This window comes from Chelonoidis abingdonii, chromosome 9 (genome assembly GCF_003597395.2).
Source record: "Chelonoidis abingdonii isolate Lonesome George chromosome 9, CheloAbing_2.0, whole genome shotgun sequence".
Classification (NCBI taxonomy): Eukaryota; Metazoa; Chordata; order Testudines; family Testudinidae; genus Chelonoidis; species Chelonoidis abingdonii.
In genome coordinates, this window is record NC_133777.1 from 34,642,325 (window position 1) to 34,655,419 (window position 13,095).

General features: G+C 45.8%; 1 protein-coding gene across 7 annotated transcripts in view; it reads right to left on the reverse strand.

The window, feature by feature from the left end:
• The window catches only part of LOC116836020 (ankyrin repeat and fibronectin type-III domain-containing protein 1-like), a 493,838-nt gene that overhangs the window by 430,285 nt on the left and 50,458 nt on the right, over positions 1 to 13,095 (reverse strand). The gene's annotated exons all lie outside the window — the stretch shown is intronic.

The following is a 13,095-nucleotide window of genomic DNA, read 5'->3' on the forward strand; positions in this document are numbered from 1 at the left end:
ACGGGCGGTAAGAAGGAACTGAAGGGCGGCTGGGTCGGCAGGGGGATATATCAGGCACCATAGCGGCGCCACTCCAGGGGGCGCCCTGCCGACCCACCGAGTGTTGCTAGGGTAAAAATCTTCCGACGAACGTGCACGCGGCGCGCGCACACCTAACTGGAATGGATATGAGCAAGCACTCGAAGAAGAATATGGAGTTTTGGGAATAGCATGAAGTTCAGATCTAGGCACCCAGTGTCTTAGGGCATGTGGGCCTGGATCTTGTTTGTGCCCACTTCTACAGTAGGTACTTAACTTGGAATATTGTTGTTCCTACAGCACCAAAAGTATGGTGGGCTCTGAGATCACGTACTACTGGGGACACTTGTAATAGGATGCCTGGAGTGCCTAATTTATGCCACGTCTCTCTGCTAGCACATTAATAGGTCAACATGATCACAGAAAATTACAGCAGGGAAAAGGTCTGTTAGATCATAATAGCCATATCCCTGGGGACAGGCACAGCAGGACTGTGCCCTACAGTACGTGCTATACTCGGACACTTATACACATGTACGTTAATTATACCACCAAAGTATAGTCGTTTGTTTGGTCTTGGATACAGAGCCAAGCCTTTGGCACACAACTTCACAAGCTGGGCCCACTTCTCTTCCCTCATCAGTGTTCTAAGTGTGTAACTCAATTACTTTCCTAAGTGTTTGGCTAATCTAGAAGAAAGATAGCATTCATTAGCATAATAACCAACCTGCACCTGGAGAACAGCCAGGCATACGCTCTGCAAGTTTACCTGTGCCAAGTACGATTCTAGCCAACAGCAATCCAATCTTATGCATCTCTATAATAGGCTTCCTCATTGACCCAAACCATGTGAAAGCTGAGACTACCAAAGAAAGCACTAAAATCACCTGATTCATCTCAAATGGTGACTTAAATCCAAATTTAAACACAGATTTCCAAAGATGAAAAGCCAGTTGCATTACCCATTCTTCTAACCTCGTGTTCCTTGGGAGGATTCACTAGAGTCAGGGATTCCACATATTGGTGTCTGATACAGGAGTCTTAAGATCAGCATCTCTAAGATGTCAGCTACGGGCAGGTGAAGCACAGGCCTAAAGCGAGTTTGAAAGGATATGTTCCTTTGGAAGATGGCATTCTCTAGTTCATCCCTTCTCTAAATTTCTTTCTGCTGGATTGAAACTATTGAGTGATGCAAAACAACAAGAGAAAACAGCCAGCAAGGAAAAAAGCCTCAGAGCTAAAAGCTTCTTCTGGTTTAATATGCAAAGCTCAAGCAGCTCAATCAAGAAACCAAAGCTAAATGTCATTTTCTCCCTTGGCACCATCACTCTGTTTCTAAAATAGAACAGGTTATGTCTAGTGGTTTGTCAAATTCCCAGGGCCCTGGAGATCGAGTGACTGTAGAGACTGACAAAGAGGGAGCATGGGTGGCTTTTCACGTAGTACCTCACCACCAGCACCCAACTAATTAACAAATAACTGCTCTGAGACAATCACTTTGCCTCAGCCAAAAGAAGGGCTGTGCTCTGTAAGTTTCAGTACTATGCCAAAGCCAACATACAGCAGTATGTAGAGAGAAGGAAAGGGGTGTGTGTGTGTATATGTATATATATATATATATACACACACACACACACACACACCTCTACCCAGATATAAGGTGACCCAATATAACATGAATTTGGATATAATGCGGTAAAGCACTGCTCTGGGGGGGCGAGGCTGCCCCATCCGGTGGATCAAAGCAAGTTCAATATAATGCAGTTTCACCTATAACGTGGTAAGATTTTTTGGCTCCTGAGGACAGCATTATATTGGCGTAGAGGTGTATATGGAGATACACCTATCTCCTAGAACTGGAAGGGACCCTGGAAAGTCACGGAGTCCAGCCCCCTGCCTTCACTAGCAGGACCAAGTACTGATTTTTGCCCCAGATCCCTAAGTGGCCCCCTCAAGGATCCAACTCATAACCCTGGGTTTAGCAGGCCAATGTTCAAATCACTGAGGTATCCCTCCCCCGCAAAGGGCTAGAGAGAAGAACATGTTACCCCTATGTCTGTAGCCATACTTCTGTTTTTGAAGCAATAAGCCTCACCTAGCAGAACGCAAGTCATGCAGTGAGAACTAAGTAACCTAGCTGCATGTCAGGCCATAGCCCTATTCCTCATCCAGCTGCAATCAGAAATGCCAAACCAGGGGCTTAGCCATCTCCAGGTTTCACTTTGTAAATCTGAAAATAGGCATAACAGAGGTACCTAAATAACAACATTCTGCTTTCCAAAGATGTTGGACATCTGCTGTCTTCATTAACTTCAATGGGATTCCTGGCTGCTCAGCACTCTGAAAAACAGACCATTTGTAATTAGGTGCCTACATGTGGAGTTAAGATCCTCACTGAAGACCTCCACGCTTGAAATGTAGGAATCAGCCTGGTGTATTTATGTACAGCAATAGGAAAGTGCTACTGACACTGAGATTCTGATGTGTTACACTCGGCCCATGAATGATAAGAACCGTTTCTGCTGCACCTCACGAGGTGAGGTGACTGGGTGCGTGCTTGCCATATGGTGCTTCCTGAATGAATCATGCATAAAAGCCTCTGAGACTATTATCATGAGGTGTGTAATGTATTTATGCCGGTCACTTCTTTATTTAGAGACTGTATCTAAGATGTGAAGCTGAAGGCCTGACCCTCTCTTAGTTATTGTCCTTTGTACAAGGGCTGAGGGTAAAGCCCAAAGTCTTGGACAAATTCTCACTCAAGTAATTATCATCCCTCTCTCATAATACGTGTCATTTGTTGCATACTGCCAATACACACAGCAGAGGGGATGCAATCGCTGCCTTGTGCAGCTTAAACTCTGTTGCGAGCATCAGTGAGGGTTTCAAGGACATTATAAATTTTAAGTTACTATGTTAATGTCAGTCACTACATTAATAATAATTTGAATTAAAGAGTCTGAATTTGCTCACAATGCACCACAAAACAAGAAATCCTTTAAAATATTTTTTAAGCTCACATCTAATATAAAGGAGGAGGGGAAAACAGTCAAACATTTAAAACTCAAGTCATTCTTCATTTTACAAACTTTCTTATTCCCGCTCTCTTTGTATAGGAACACTGAAAGGGCAAACAACCTCTGTCTTGAAAGTCTCTTACATCAAATGTCCTTTCTGGGAAAAACAGCCACTCTGGAGGAGCTCTGCAGCTCAGTTGTTAAAGTCCGATCCTGTTTCTTTAAGAGAAATACACATCAAGGGGAAGAGAAAAAGATGGGAAAATAAAGCTTCTCTCCAATGCTTGCACTGTCAGTTTCCGGGATGCCGGGATGGAGGATCACAGGCACAACACATGACACACAGCCCAGTTAGCCATTACTGTACTCCAGCTTTACTTGCCTGCTTCTGGAAATCTTTTGCTAGCTTGCGCCTATTTTCCTCTTGCAAGTATGATGAAGACATAGCTTTTAGGTTGCCCAGCTGATCCCAACAAAATTACATTTGTCCTGACTGGTTAAAGTGGATTCAGATTTGACACACCAGGCCCAAAGGGAAGTAGCGAAGGCAGAGATGGACTGAGGACAGAGTGGAAATGGACGCAAAAGGGGGAACAGCTGGATCTGAGGCTCACATCTCAGCAATTGCTCAGGATGTAGCCACAGGTGTGGTAACACCATCTAGTTCCCTCTCCTCATCTGGTCAGAACTTCTTTCAGCATCAGGAAAACAGAGGCCCAATGGTGTGATAGTCCCCACTGTGTGGTAGCGATGATCAGGACAGGAATACCAAAGCTGGTTGAGATGGCAATGGATGCTGCTGCTGCATACTCCTCAGAAAGGCCATCCCAAATTTTCCAAAGTGACTAGTAATTTTGGGCAACTCTATTTTTGGGTACCCAATCTGAGAATGCTTGTAAGGCCCCTAATTTTCAGAAGGCAAGTGCTCAACAAAATGTCAATAGCCCCTCTGTGAGTACTCCCTTTCATCACCCCTTTCATTATCTCTTGCTATAACCAGGGCCGGCTTCAGCTTTTTTGCTGCCCCCAGCAGCGAAAAAAAAAGAAAAAAGAAAAACCCAATTGAGCTGCCACTGAAGAGGAAGAGAGGGAGCGAAGGACCCGCTGCCGAATTGCCACCGAAGACTGAAGTTGAGTGATTGAGTTGCTGCCGAAGACGAAGAGAGGGACTGAAAGACCTGCCGCCAAATTGCCGCCGCAGACCCAGACATGCCACCCCAATAACAGATGGAGTGCTGCCTCTTTCTATTGGCTGCCCCAGGCACCTGCTTCCTTCGCTGGTGGAAGCCTCTGAAATTCCTAATCAGTCACTTTGCTAGTGGAAACAAACTCAGTCCACATCATTCCTTTGTCTCCATTCTGTGTTGTCTTGAGGCAACAAGTTAACGTTACAGCTGAAATGACATCATCACCTTTTACTTACTTTGGACAAGTTAAGATTTTAACCAAGGACAAGTTTCAACACAACAGCTCTACACAAACAGTGCAGTTCAGCTACACCAGGCACCCAGTAAACAGAAAATTCAGAGTTTGAAGGGTTTTGGCCTACATGAATTTCCTCTATAGCTTCAGTTGCAGTAGGCTTCTTAATTGACTACCCCCATACTGTTGTATATGTTAAACAGCTGCAAGTAGAGGAAGGCTGGTTGTGTGATTAAGATCACAGAATTACAGAAGTGTAGGACTGGAAGGGACTTTAGAGGTCATCTTGTCCAGGGGTTCTCACGCTCTTTCTTTCTGTCCCCCTGCCTCCAACATGCTAGAAAAACTCCAGGACCCAGTAGAGGAGGAGGGGACTCGGATGGGGGGCGGGGGAGCTCAGGGTGTAGGGAGAGGGATAGCTAGGGATTGTATGCCAGGAGGGCTCCCTTACAGTTGCTGTTCTCTGAGCACTCTGCCAGCCACAAAGCTGGGTCCCCCTCACCCAAGTGGCTCTTCCCAGCTGTGTGAGCAAAGGGGGCTTGGAGCTGAGGGGCAGCTTCAACACCCGGCACCATCAGCAGCAGGAGACAAGGGAACGCTGCAGCTGCCTGCTCCATGGCACCAGCCAGAGCAGCAGCTGCTCCTCACTGCCTGGCTCCAGCTTCCAGCCTCCCACTTGGCCAGGGGGCCGGGACAGAAAGGCAGGTGTGGAGCTGCCCCTGGTACTGCCCTGCTCTTGCACTGCAGTTGGGGGGGGGGCAATGCCCTCTATGGCCCCCCCTAACTCCACCCATGGGCTCAGGGCTTCTGCCCCACGGGGAGCACTGGGGCTCGAGGTTCAGCCCTGCCACTCTCAACTTCAGCCTCACGTGGGGCACTGGGGCTCTGGCTATGGGTTTCAGCTGTGAGGCCCCACAGACCTCATGAAAGGGCTCACAGACCACCCAGGGGGCAACAGACCCCCAGCTGAGAACCACTATCTAGTCCACTCCCGTGCACCCAAGGCAGGACTATGTAATAACTAGACCATTCCTGACAGGTGTTTGTCTAACCTGCTCTTAAAAACCTCCAATGATGGAGATTCCACAACCTCCCTAAGACAGGAGTGTGCACAAAAGGGACGGCAAGCAGCGGCATGCCCCTCCTCCCCCTAGTAATTGACAGGGGCACAGAACTTGTTCAGCACCAGGGCCGGGGCAGAGTCCCTTGGGCTCCAGCAGGAGCTGACAGCTCCTCCAGCCCAGAGCTGTGGCAGAGGTGTAGAACGCATCCCTCTAAAAGCAATGACATTTAAATTCCTGCACACACTCCTGTCCTTAGGCAATTTGTTCCAGAGTTTAACTATCCTGTCAGTTAGGAAGTTTTTCCTAATGTCCAACCTAAACTGCCCTGGCTGCAATTTAAGCCCATTGCTTCTTGTCCTATCCTCAGAGGTTAACAAAAACAATTTTTTTTGCTCCTCCTTGTAACAACTTCTTATGTACTTGAAAACTTATGTCCCCTCTCAGTCTTCTCTTCTCCAGACTAAACAAACCCAATTTTTTCAATCTTCCCTCACAGGTCATGTTTTCTACACCTTTAATCATTTTTGTTTGTCTCTTCTGGACTTTCTCCAATTTGTCCACATCTTTCCTGTCAGGTTGCCAACTGTCTAATCACACAAACTCAAATACCCTTGCTCTGCCCCCTGCTCCGCCCCTTTTCTATGGCCCTGCCCTGCTCACACCATCCCCCCTCCCCCCTCCCATTGCTCAATTTCCCCACCCTCACTCACTCTCGCCAGGCTGGGGCAGGGGGTCAGGGTTCGGCAGGAGGTGCGAGCTCTGGGCTGGGCCCGAGGGGCTCAGCATGTGGGACGGGGCTCCAGGCTTAGCCTAGCGCAGCGAGTTGGGGTACAGGAGGGAGTGCAGATGCTGGAGGGAGCTCATGGCTGGGGCTTGTAGTGTGGGAGGGGCTGTGGGGTGTGGGCTCCAGGCTAGGGCAGGAGGTTGGGGTGCAAAAGGGGGTGTCGGCTCTGGGAGGAATTTTGGGCACAGGAGGGGGCTCAGGGCTGGGGCAGGCAATTAGGCTGTAGGAAGGGTGAGGGGTGCGGGCTCCAGCCAAGCAGCGCTAACCTCGGGCGGCTGCGCAGCAGGCCTAAGGCAGGTTCCCCCTTCCCCCCAAGGGACGTACCAACCACTTCTGGGACCAGTATAGAGCCAGGGCAGGTGGGAGCTTGCCTTAGCCTCACTGTGTTGCTGCATTTTAGCAGCCTAAAATCTCCAGGTTTGGCTTCAGTAACCTCTGGGAGATAGAGCCCAATTCCAGGAGACTTCCAGTGAAACCTGAAGGGTTGGCAACGCTACTCTCTAGTAATGTGGCATCCAGAACTGGACACAGTACTCCAGTTTAGGTCTAATCAGCATGGAGTAGAGGGGAAGAAATACTTCTCATGTCTTGCTTACAACACTCCTGCAAATACATCTCAGAATGATGTTCACTTTTTTGGGTTTTTTTTAGTGCAACAGCTTTACACTGTTGACTCATATTTAGTTTGCAATCCACTATGACCCCCAGATCCCTTTCCACAGTACTCCTTCCTGGGCATCATTTCCCATTTCGTACGTGTGCAACTGATTGTTCCTTCCTAAGTGGAGTACTTTGCATTTGTCCTTATTGAATTTCATCCTATTTTCTTCAGACCATTTCTCCAGTTTGTCCAGATCATTCTGAATTTTAATCCTATCTTCCAAAGCACTTGCAACCCCTCCCAGCTTGGTATCATCCACAAACTTTATAAGGAGTACTTGTGGCACTTTAGAGACTACACAATTTTTTCAGCATGAGCTTTCGTGAGCTACAGCTCACTTTCTCGATGCATAGAATGGGACACACGACAGGAGATATTTATACATACAGAGAACACGAAAAGGTGGAAGTATGCATACCAACAGGAAGAGTCTAATCAATTGAGATGAGCTATCATCAGCAGGAGAAAAAAACTTTGAAGTGATAATTAAGATGACCCATAGAAGGTGTGAGAACTTAACATAGGGAAATAGATTCAATTAGTGTAATAACCCAACCATTCCAGTCTCTGTTTTGGCCTGGTTATTGTATCTAATTTGCATATAATTCGAGTTCAGCAGTCTCTCTTGGAGTCTGTTTTTGAAGTTTTTTTGCTGCAAATTGCCACCTTCAGTGTTCACTGAGTGGTTAGAGAGGTTGAAGTGTTCTCACATGGTTTTTGAATGTTATGATTCCTGATGTCAGATTTGTGTCCTTTATTCTTTTGCGCGAGACTGTCCGATTTGGCCAATGAACATGGCAGAGGGGCATTGCTGGCACATGATGGCATATATCACGTTGGTAGATGTGCAGGTGAACGAGCCCCTGATGGCGTGGCTGATGTGATTAAGTCCTATGATGGTGTCACTTGAATAGATATGGTGGACAGAGTGGCATCAGGCTTTGTTGCAAGGATAGGTTCCTGGGTTAGTGTTTATGTTGTATGGTGTGTGGTTGCTGGTGAGTATTTGCTTCAGGTTGGGAGGCTGTCTATAAGCGAGGACCCGGCCTGTCTCCCAAGATCTGTGAGAGTGAGGATCATCTTTCAGGTAGGTTGTAGATCTTTTGATGATGCGCTGAGAGGTTTTAGTTGGCTGTAGGTGATAGCTAGTGGTGTTCAGTTATTTTCTTTGTTGGGCCTGTCCTGTAGTAGGTGACTTCTGGGTACTCTTCTGGCTCTGTCCAATCTATTTTTCACTTCAGCAGGGGGTATTGTAGTTTTACAATGCTTGATAGAGATCTTGCAGATGTTTATCGTCTGAGGGTTTGGAGCAAATACGGTTGTATCTTAGAGCTTGGCTGTAGACAATGGATCGTGTGGTGTGTCCAGGATGGAAGCTAGAGGCATGTAGGTAAGTGTAGCGGTCAGTGGTTTCCGGTATAAGATGGTGTTTATGTGACCATCGCTTATTAGTACAGTAGCCATGCCATCAGGGGTCGTTCACCTGCACATCTACAATGTGATATATGCCATCATGTCCAGCAATGCCCCTCTGCCATTACATTGGCCAAATCGGACAGTCCTACGCAAAAGAATAATGGACACAAATCTGACATCAGGAATCATAACATCAAAACCAGTGAGAGAACACTTCAACCTCTCTAACCACTCAGTGACAGACTTGAAGGTGCAATTTTGCAACAAAAAATTCAAAAACAGACTCAAAAGAGAGACTGCTGAACTCGAATTAATATGCAAATTAGATACAATTAACTCAGGCCTAAACAGAGACTGGGAATGGTTGGGTCATTACACTAATTGAATCTATTTCCTATATTAATTCTCCTCACACCTTCTATGGGTCATCTTAATATCACTTCAAAAGTTTTTTTCTCCTGCTGATGATAGCTCATCTCAATTGATTAGACTCTTCCTGTTGGTATGCTACTTCCACCTTTTCGTGTTTCTCTGTATGTATAAATATCTCCTGTCTGTGTGTCCCATTCTATGCATCCGAAGAAGTGAGCTGTAGCTCACAAAAGCTTATGCTGAAATAAATTTGTTAGTCTCTAAGGTGCCACAAGTACTCCTGTTCTTTTTGCGGACACAGACTAACACGGCTGCTACTCTGAAACTTTATAAGTGTACCTTCTACGCCATTATCTAAATCATTGATGAAGATATTGAACAGAACACGACTCCGAACTGATCCCTGCGGGATCCCACTAGATATGCCATTCCATCTTGATTGTGAACCAGTGATCACTACTCTCTGGGAATGGTTTTCCTGCCAGTTATGTGCCCACCTTATAGTAGCTTCATGGTTGTATTTCCCTACTGAGATCTAGGCTCTGCTTCCTGCATGACCTTGGCAGGTCACTCTACCTCTTTCGCTTCAGTGCCTCCTCTGTGACATGTGGCTAATGACACTTTCCCACCTCACAAAAATGTGGTGAGGAGAACTTAATTAATGATTGTAAAGGGTTCAAATATTCCAGGGATAGGGAGTTTTAAATATTTCCTTTACTATGGCAGTATGCCTATGCTCAAAACAACTGGGGTGGAACCCTTCCCCTTCATCCAGAAGCCAAAGAATATTGTCCCCGCAACATGGTCTGCAGCTACAACAGCCTACGAGCTGCGGTGCTAATCCAGAGCTCCTGGTTAAGCATAAAAATTGTTTGCAGCAGTTTATTCATTCCCATATTCTGGCATTATGTAGAGCAGGATGAAAGTTCATACATTGGGCCAGGTCCTCACCTGACGTAAACCAGCAATCCTTCAGTGAAGTCCATGGAGCTACGCTGATTTGCACCAACTGAAAATTTGGCCTATTCACTCCTTTACTCTTTTCACAGTTACTGCAGCCACCATGAGAAACTAATTGTACACTGAAGTCTGACATTTCTGGACTACGCATACTGACACTCCCTTCATAGTGTCCATGCCACTCCCTGTTCTCGACGGTGTTACTACTCAAGGGCATTGGGCTGACACACAACTAAACATTCACCTCTGGAGATCTGGCTGGCCATCTGGTTTATAGGAAAACAGCCACTATAAAGCCCTCACATCACTGCACACAGTTCGCAGTCCCTGTCTAGGATTGGAATAACAGAGGCAGCTGTAGGTCAGAACAGAGGTCTGTTGGTGGGACTGAGACAGCAACAGGTGCTGCAGATCACGACTGAGGTACAATGGTGGTAATGTGTGTGGGAAACTTGTATAACACCTACTCAGATCATGTACTGCTTTAGCAGGGGTGAAACTGGAAAAAAAATAAAGGGAGTGGTCCTGTTCCAAGCATAGATGTGAACCTTGCTAACCTATCCTCAGTCCCTCACTTTCACCAATGCAACAGATCTAGCTATGCCTTCCAAATTATGTTTTACATCTGTGGGCATAATTTTAAAATGCAGCACTTAAGATAAGACACCCAAACAAGACACCCCAACCATAAATATTTATTAACATCTCTACAGTCTCTTGAAAATGAAGAGTGCCAAGTTATGTCTTACGTGGCTGCTCAAATTACCAAATCCCTCTTAGTGGACTCCCAGTTTTAATATTTATCTGGTTCCTGCTGGTCCCAGGTGGTTCTGGAACAGCACAATAGATCCTCCTGCTCCTTCAGAGCCTAGAAGAAATCAGTAAGTAGCCAGCAGGATTCTAAAACAGTCTACTAAAAATTCCACTACAGAGGCACGTAAAGTGGGCATTTTTGAACTTTTGTGCTAATCTGAGCATCCAAATATGGGATCTGGACATCCTAGCTACATTTCTATTACATTACTTTGCCAGTGTTATCATCCTGCTATGAAATAAGCATAGAAAGAAGCATAACAGAGCTAGAAAAACTACCATATAGATTATCCATTGTTGTATGCAGTGTTGTTGCAGCATGTTGGTCCCAGGATATTAGTGAGATAAGGTAGGTGAGGTAATCTCTTTTATTGGACCAAATCACCAACAGAAGTTGGTCCAAGAAAAGGTATTGCCTCACCCACCTCGTTTCTCTAACAATATATATGACAGTCAGATTCAGGTGTCTCCCAGTGCATCTGAATCCGTTTCCTTTGTCTCATATCTTAGATCTCTGATGCTTTCTACACAATCAGATATGTGGCTCTTGGTGTTGTAAGAGTAGCTAGTTGTATTTTGGAGATGGCATTTTTCGTTTTTTTCCTTCCGAAAAAAAGGAGGTTGGAAAAATCAGGCAAACTAACACCCAAGCAGTTTGGGTAGAAAGTGACACTTTAGAATTAAAGTGTTTCATGCTTAATCAGTCAAAATTTTATTTTCGCTTTTGTAATCAAAATTACATGTAATTATGGGAAGAGTGAGACATGTATCAACACCAGGTGCACAAAGAGGGGCTGAAAATCCAGTCTTGCAGCATGTGGAGTTGATTACACCCTGTGCATAGGAAATGTAAGCTGCTACTCAAGCCCATTTCTCCACTCCCTCACAGGGGTAGTATGTCAATCCTTCTCTCTTTCACACACACACTGCACTGCTGTAAATAATAATGGAGACACAAGACAGAAGAATCAGGTGCAAAGACAAGGAAAGCTGGATTCCCTTTGAGTCAGTTCCATAAGGTTCCATTTCCTCACTGATATAGGCCTGATCTACTCTTATAAGTTTTGTCTGCATAGCTATGTCTGCTAAGTGTGTGTGTGGAAGGGAAATCACACCTCTAACAGACAGTGCTATGCCAGCAAAAGCCCTAGCTTAGACACAATTATACCATCAAGAGAGCCCTTTTGTCAATACAGCTTATTTTGTTCAGGCAACTGGTATATAGGTATCCCAGCCAACCAACCCTTTCTAGCATACGCAATATCACAAAGCCAGAAAGGAATCTTTTGTCTCTCGCTTGAGCGTCCACGTGGGAGACACCCTCAGAAAACAGAATTCCCCAGTGCCCTAGTCCTCTGCATGTCGAAGCTTCAGAAGTCCATATCACTTGTGGTTGTGTTCCCCGTACACGGGGGGGGGGTCAACAGGTTGGACAGCGGTAAGACACAGGGAGATCAAGGTGTCAGAAGGACAAAGAGGTGTTCTCTCCATGGCAGAAGCTTGTTCTCCATGAAGCACACAGCTCATGTACCAGTATGGTCTACAGCATGTGCAAAATTTCCCAGCACTTGCAAACTCTTTCCCACAAACATAGGCTCCCCACAAACCACGTCCAAATGGACACTGTAAAGAAATGCAGGTAGAAAGCAGATTTAACCTGAATTTATCTTTGGGGATTGTAATCAGATTCGTTCCAGTCTCTTCTTAATTTCACAATATCCTGCTCGCCTGCCTATGGCAGCAAGCCTCCCGGCCTGGGTTGGCCAACTTGTGTGAGCAAGATTTGCGCTAGCACTCTAAAAATAGCTGTGTAAACAGCACTTTGAAGTTGCAGTGCTGGCTAGAGCTCAGGCTCTGAAGCCTAGGGAGGGGTCTCATTGTCTCTTCTGCAATGGCAGAACAGAGAATTCCGGAAAAGGGGGGAAGTGTATAAGAGGAAAAGACACAGTGACCCACAACGATAGAGTGAATGAAAACCTTTCATCTAATCTATGTACATGTGCAGGTACAGAAACAGCCAGCACAACTGCTGAACATCAGACTGGAAAGGAAATTTTAAGAGATAATATAATGCTATTTAATTTCATAAACACACCATTCGTCCAGCACTCTCACTATGACCGAACTGATACAAAAGGAACGGAGAGAGAGAAAGAGCATAGCCCTAAATTAGTGCCCCACCCTGCATGAATTGCTTCTCTTTGGGTCTGGAAGCACTCAAGTGATATGTTCTGCTATACAAATCTGCCATCCATCACAAGCCTCTCTCTAAAAGGAAAACACCACAGACAGTTCAGAAGGTGAATTGTGGGGACGGACACTGTTGAACAGAATGTCACTGCTGTCTACATGTCCATTCCCCCCAAAAGCAACCCTTTCACTGAACCATGAGAGCAAACATCCCTAGCAAGAGGCATCAAAGACCCTGTTAGAACTCGCCTGCCAATTGCTCATATGTGAATGGAAAAATAAGCTACACAAAGCATTTTCCCAACAATAAGAATCAAATTCACATGCCACCATACATGCTGGAACAAGGGGTGCTGGGGGTGGGGCAGCATCCCCTAG